The sequence below is a fragment of the Myotis brandtii genome, unplaced genomic scaffold, assembly GCF_000412655.1.
Source record: "Myotis brandtii unplaced genomic scaffold, ASM41265v1 scaffold32, whole genome shotgun sequence".
Lineage (NCBI taxonomy): Eukaryota > Metazoa > Chordata > Mammalia > Chiroptera > Vespertilionidae > Myotis > Myotis brandtii.
Window position 1 is genome coordinate 14,352,741 of NW_005362269.1, and position 7,536 is coordinate 14,360,276.

Below are 7,536 nucleotides of genomic sequence, written 5' to 3' on the forward strand. Positions count from 1 at the left end.
TATAACATGTGGTTCTTTATCTCTAACAACTAGGCTTCTGAAAAGAAAAAAAAATTGCCATCACAAATGTGTTCTTTCTGCTGAGCATTAAATCAAAATGACTTGGTGGAGGGCATGGAATCACAGGTTTTGTGTACCACGGTGAGTGTTGATTGGCGTGACAGGGATGTTTTCATTAAATTTAATTAGACAAGGAATCCCAGTTATTGAGCCCCACTATAGGCTCCATGAACTTTTCAAACCTTCATTGTTTATCCCTTATTCCATTGTTCTATCATAGATACTTTTGCCTATTTAACAAGTGACAAAAGTGAGGTTCCACAGAAATAAGGATATTGCCCTGGATAGCTCGGGAACAAAATTGAGATTCATATCCATGTATATCTAACTCCCAAATGTAAGCTCTTTCCATTTAGTATAAGATGGCACTAGCAATATACTAGGCCTGGGTTCAGAAGAAGGAGCAAGGAAATATAGCAGACTGGAAAATTTCCTGAAGGTCCAGATTAACTCAACGTCTCATTGGTCATAAGCTGGTCCTAGTTGCAAGGGAAGCTGGAAAACAGTTTCATGAAAATCTAAACCAGCGGTTCTCAACCTGTGGGTCGCGACCCCTTTGGGGGTCAAACAACCATTTCACAGGGGTCGCCTAAGACCATCGGGAAAACACATATATAATTACATGTTGTTTTTGTGATTAATCACTATGCTTTAATTATGTTCAATTTGTAACAATGAAATTGGGGGTCACCACAACATGAGGAACTGTATTAAAGGGTCGCGGCATTAGGAAGGTTGAGAACCACTGCCTTTGGGGGTCAAACGACCCTTTCACAGGAGTCGCCTAAATACATCCTGCATATCAGATATTTACATTACTATTCATAACAGTAGCAAAATTATAGTTATGAAGTAGCAACGAAAATAATTTTATGGTTGGGGTCACCACAACATGAGGAACTGTATTAAAGGGTCACGGCATTAGGAAGGTTGAGAACCACTGATCTAAACGACAGGATTGCCATGATTTACTTAGATCAGTCAAGATTCATTTCCTGAGCTTGGTATATTATTTCACTCCATGAAACTGTAGTTCTGCTAGCAAGACAGCAGGTGGAGAAGTATGTTCTGGTTGTTAATCCTCACCTGAAGATATATTTTCCATTGCTTTTCAGAGAGAGTAGAAGGGAGGGAAGGAAGGGAGAGAGAGAAACGTCGTTATGAGAGAGATTCATCAGCTTGTTGTGTCCTGCACTTGCCCCAACCGGGGGCAGGGAGCAAACGTGCAACCCAGGTATGTGCCCTTGACCAGGAATTGAACCTGCAACCCTTCAGAGCATGGGCTGACACTCTAATCACTGCCCTGGGCACACCAGCTAGGGCAAGAAGGTAGAGATTTTTTATGACAGTGAGGGGTCAGCAGAAGTTAGGCTAATAGTGATGCCTGAGACATTAGTTAATGTAATATTCCAATACAACACTGAACTGAGAATTTAAAGAAACTAACACAATTCCTGAGAAACAAGTGCTTAATAAAAATGAATGGTATTACTCCATGCTGTTTCCAAGGGTCTCCAACTTTAAAGAAACCTTCGAGTTGATCTTAATAAGTTATAACTATAATGGTATGTAATAAAATTCAGGTTATAAAAATTTTATTGAGGTTAATGAAAGTACATGAGTCAGTTGAAAAATTTTTTTAATATATTTTTATTGATTTCAGAAAAGAAGGGAGAGGGAGAGAGAGAGAGAGAAACATCAATCATGAGAGAATCATTGATTGGCTGCCTCTTGCACACCCCCTACTGGGGATTCAGCCCACATCCTGGGCATGTGCCCTTGACCAGAATCAAACCCAGGACCCTTCAATCCACAGGCCAAGGCTCTATCCACTGAGCCAAACCCGCAGGGCTCAGTTGAAATTTTTTAAAATTTGCTTTATTTTGTGTTTGGCATGCTTTGCATTTCCGTATCGGCCAACAGTTTCATGACATAGGAGAGCCCGTTTGTGGGGATTTTTAGATAATCAATTTATAGAAATTTGCTGTTTATAGGACTTGTAGTGTGGACAAGCCAGCTAGCCTTGATCTCAAGTTTCTTATTCTGATTTTTGGCATTTTCATTATGATGTGTCTGGGCATGGGCTTGTTTGGGTTCTTCTTGTTGGGGGTTCTTTGTAACTCCTGTACTTGTGTGACTTTCTTTTACCAGGTTAGGGAAGTTTTCTGCCATTATTTCTTCAAACACATTCTCTATCCCTTCCTCCCTTTCTGCCTCTTCTGGCACACATGTCCCACAGCTCTCTTAAGATCTCCTGTTTTTTAATCAATTTTTTTCTTTTTGGTTCTCTGATTGATTTTTTTCAACCTTGTCTTCTAATTCACTGATTCGGTACTCAGCTTCCTTTAATCTGCTGTGTATTCCTTCCAATGTGTTCTTTATTTGTGCTATGTCATTCTTTATTTCCGACTATTCTTTTTTCATAGTTATATCTTTTCTCATGCTGTTGAGCATCTTACCATCATTATTCTGAAGTCTGTTTCAGATAAAAAAAAATTTAATTCTTTATTGTTTAAAATATTACATATTGTGTCCTTTTTCCCCCATTGACCTCTGCCTGGCAACTCCCACCCCCTAGAACATGCCCTCATCCCCCCCAGTGTTTGTGTCCATTTGATTATGCTTATATGCATGCATACAAGTCCTTTGGTTGATCTCTTACGCCTCCCTCCTCCCATCCTCCCCTGCCTTCCCTCTGAGGTTTGACGGTCTGTTCGATGCTTCTCTGTCTCTGGATCTATTTTTGTTCGTCCGTTTATGTTGTTCATTATATTCCACAAATGAGTGAGATCGTGTGATATTTATCTTTCTCCAGCTGGCTTATTTCACTTAGCATAATGCTTTCCAGGTCCATCCATGCTGTTGCCAATTTTTTTTTAAATATATATTTTATTGATTTTTTCACAGATAGGAAGGGAGAGGGATAGAGAGTTAGAAACATCGATGAGAGAGAAGCATCGATTAGCTGCCTCCTGCACACCCCCTACTGGGGATGTTGCCCGCAACCAAGGTACATGCCCTTGACCGGAATCGAACCTGGGACCTTTCAGTCTGCAGGTCGACGCTCTATCTACTGAGCCAAACTGGTTAGGGCAACTGTTGCCAATTTTAAGAGTTCTTTCTTTTTTACAGCAGCGTAGTAAGTATTCCATTGTGTAGATGTACCCAAGTTTTTTAATCCACTCATCTGCTGATGGGCACTTAAGCTGTTTCCAAATCTTAGCTATTGTAAATTGTGCTGCTATGAACATAGGGGTACATATATCCTTTCTGATTGGTGTTTCTGATTTGGGGGGGATATATTCCTAGAAGTGTGACTACTGGGTCTAATGGGAGTTCCAGTTTTAATTTTTTGAAGAAACTCCATAGTGTTTTCCACAGTGGCTGCACCAGTCTGCATTCCCACCATAGTGCACAAGGGTTCCTTTTTCTCCACATCCTTGCCAGCACTTGTCATTTGTTGATTTGTTGATGTTAGCCATTCAGGTGTCAGCTGGTACCTCATTGTTGTTTTGATTTGCATCTCTTGGATGATTAGTGACTTTGAGCATGTTTTCATATGTCTCTTGGCCTTCTGTATGCTTTCTTTTTTAAAAATATATTTTTATTGATTTCAGAGAGGAAGGAAGAGGGAGAGAAAGATAGAAACATCAATGATGAGAGAGAATCATCCATCGGCTGCCTCCTGCACGCCCCCTACTGGGGATCGAGCCCGCAACCTGGCATGTGACCTTGACCAGGAATCGAACCCAGGACCCTTTAGTCTGCAGGCCGACACTCTATCCACTGAGCCAAACCAGCTGGGGCTATCTGTCCACTTTTGAAAAGTGTCTATTTAGGTCCCTTGTCCATTTTTTGATTAGATTGTTTATCTTTTGTTAAGATGTATGAGTTCCCTATAAATTTTGGAAATTAGACCCTTAGCGGATATAACATTGGCAAATATGTTCTCCAATGCAGTGGGCTTTCTTGTTGTTTTGTTGATGGTTTCTTTTGCTATGCAGAAGCTTATTTTGATGTAGTCCCATTTGTTTATTTTCTCCTTAGTTTCCATTGTTCTAGGAGCTGTATCAGTAAAGATATTGCTATGATATACTATGTCTATTTTGCTGCCTTTGGATTCTTCTAAGATTTTTTATGGTTTCCCATCTTACTGTTTTAAGTCCTTTATCCATTTTGAGTTTATTCTTGTGTACGGTGTAAGTTGGTGGTCTAGTTTCATTTTTTTGCATGTATCTGTCCAACTTTCCCAACACCATTTATTGAAGAGACTGTCTTGACTCCATTGTATGCTCTTGCCTCCTTTGTCAAATATTAACTGAGCATAATGGCTTAAGTCGATTACTGGGTTCTCTGTTCTGTTCTATTGGTCTATATGTCTGTTCTTGTGCCAGTACCAGGCAGTTTTGAGAACAGTGGCTTTGTAATAAAGCTTGATGTCTAGTATTGTGATCCCTCCAACTTCGTTTCCTCCTTTCTCAGTAGTTTGGTGGCTATTCGGGGTCTTTTTAAATTCCACTTGAATTTTTGGAGAGTTTATTCTAGGTCTGTGAAATACGCCATTGGTATTTTAATGGGGATTGCATTGAATCTATAGATTGTTTTGGGTAGTATGGACATTTTATTTTTTTTTTTTTTGAGGGGGTTAGTATGGACATTTTAATGTTGTTGATGCTACCAATCATGAACACGGTATATTCTTTCATTTGTTTATGTCTTCCTCTATCTCTTTTTTCAATGTCTTGTAGTTTTCCGAGTTTGGGTCTTTTACCTCCTTAGTTAAATTTATTCCTAGGTATCTTAATTTTTTTGTTGCAGTGGTATATGGGATTTTTTTGTTTGTTTGTTTTGTTTTCAGTTAGCAATAATCGCGCCTCAGATAAACATCATTGGCTACAATACTGCCACTGTGCAAAGTATGGGATTTTTTTTTTTTTAGTTTCTCTTTATGTAAGTTTATTATTGGTATATAAAAAAACCATAGATTCTGGGTGTTAATTTTGTATCCTGCTACATTGACGAATTCATTAAGTCTAGTAGTTTTTTGATGATATTTTTAGGGTTTTCTATGTATAATATCATGTCACCTACGAATAATGACAATTTTACTTCTTTTCCAATTTGGATGCATTTTATTTCTTCTTTTCTGATATGGCTAGCACTTCTAGTACTGTGTCGAATAGGAGTGATGAATGTGAGCATCCCTGTCTTGTTCCTGTTCTCAGGGAAATGGTTTTAGTGTTTGCCCATGGAGTATGAGGTTGGCTGTAGGTTTGTCTCAGATTAAATTTCTTATCTCTGTTTCATGTATCTCTTCTTCTGGAGAATTCTCTTGCTCTTTCATTTGGTGGGTTCTTTGTTTCCTCATTTTGGTTCCCTGTTTAGGTTTGTGACTATGTATTAAGTAGATCCTGTACGCCTCCCAATCTCTGGTGCCGGACAGTGTCGAATGCTGTTTCTGACTAAAAGACTCAAAGCTTCCAGGGACTGCCTCTGGCTGCAGACTGATAGAATTCCTCTTAATGTGCACTCCGGCAGTCATCCACAGGTGTGGCAAGAGACTTTTTCAACAGGGTAGGCCAGGGTAACTGTTTCTGCCTGGAGGCTCATTGTTACTCAGTCTGGTAAGGAGCAAGGTGTTTTCCAGTAGGGTGGGTCAGTTGTCTTCCCTTCAGGCAGTGCCACCTGTATAGCAATTGTCTGCATGAGAAAGACTACCTCTGCAGGTGAGGGAATGGCTCAGCACAGGAAACCAGGGTGTCTGCCTTCTGAGCTCTCACCCCAGAGCCCTTGATCCTGGCTTCTGCTCACCCTTCTTCAATTCAGTCCACACTGCTGTTCCTCTGTCGGAGCACAAGATGGATGGCTCCACAGGGAATTTTATGCGTTGGCCCTTTAAGAGGGTGCGTGACTTTCCATCCGTCTCTCCCTGGCAGACAGGCATTATGTGGGTACCTTTCCCAGTTCTGTTGCTCTCTGCTGGGGGCCCAGCTTGGGATTAGGCCCCAGAGTTCTCAGTGGCAACTGCCCACAGCTGAGATATCTCTCTGGAACTTCAGCTCCTGTCTGTGGGGGCCCGGGCAGCCCTTTCACACCTCCATCCCTCCTACCAGCCTCCATGTGGTCTCCATTTTTGGTCCTCAGTTATCAAGGTTCTTTCCAGGGAGTCTGCCGTTGATTATTCAGTAAGTTTTTCTGTATTTTAGTTGTAATTCCAGTTTGGATGTGAGAGGGTGTCTGCAGCATCCACTTACTCCACCGCCATTTTTAATTTGTCAGTTTCTTATTCCGTAAAAAGATAAACTGATGATTTCTAAGGTTTCTCCTAGAAAGAAGACCTTTGGAACAGTAGCTCATTACTATAGATTTAAGTGTGTCTCCCCAAAATTCATGTTGAAGCCCTGACTTTCAGTGTCTGTTTTTGGAGTAAGGAAGTAACTAAGGTTAAATGAGGTCACAGGATGTGGCATTAATAGGATAAGTCTCCTTATTTTATTATTTTTTAAATTTATTTTTTGCTTTTTTAAAAAACCTTTATTGTTGAAAGTATTACAGATGTCCCATCTCCAGCAAGAGGAATGTAACCACCATGAATTTTTATACCAAATAGGACTTAGCTGGGCCACCTGTGGGACATGTAGATATCAGTATAGAAGTAGAGGTGTGAGTAGGCAGCCCACAGTGCCTACTGCACATAATCTTGATAAAACAGCATTTCATAGAGAGCAGTAAGTCTGTTAAATGATCTTGGCATGGCATTTTTTTTTTTTTTTGGTTGTCAAATGATCTTTAATTGAAACATTTTTCCTTTGTAGTTCTTAACTAGCCGGACATTCCGATGCACCACTGTTGGTATTATCTATGATGTCATGAGGGTGGCGGCCATCAACATTGCACCCCACAGACTGGGCAGTTCCCAGGATCTCTTTAATGGTTCCAGAGAGTTCTCTAGCTAAAGATCAGTGCCGCATCTGTCGGGCAATGCTGACAATCATCAAAAGTGATATTTCCACTGTGCTTCATGTTGTTTTGCTTCTTTCTGTCTCTTGGCGGTTCTTTGAGGGCTTTGATGGTTAGAGCAGAGGCAGAAGGCACTACTTCAATCCGGGCCTGTCTGTTCTGAATGGTCAGTTTCACTGTAATCCTCAGACCCTTCCAATCACTGGTTGCTTTGGCAATGTCATCACCAACCTTTTTTGGAGACAGGCCCAGGGGGGCTGATCTTGGGGGCCAGGGCAGACATGGCACCCACTTCCCCACTGGTGCACCTCAGGTATACGACTTTGATTTCGTTGGGGTCGAACTATAGCGGCATGGAGGCAGCTGGTGTCTGATGAACCCGGATTCGGAACGACCAAAGAAAGTTCCACCTGAGCCTCTTCCGAGCCGAAAGCCATATAAATTCTTTAATCTCTTCCCGCACCCCCCCCTTTCCCCCCCTCCCCCCCCCCCCTCCCCCTGGGATCTTTCAGTCTC

The 7,536-nt window shown here is 41.2% G+C and overlaps 1 pseudogene; it reads right to left on the minus strand.

Annotated features, from left to right (window-relative positions):
* Positions 1-6,818: 6,818 nt before the first annotated feature.
* On the minus strand, positions 6,819-7,504 carry LOC106726830 (annotated as a pseudogene).
* Between the last annotated feature and the right edge of the window lie 32 nt (positions 7,505-7,536).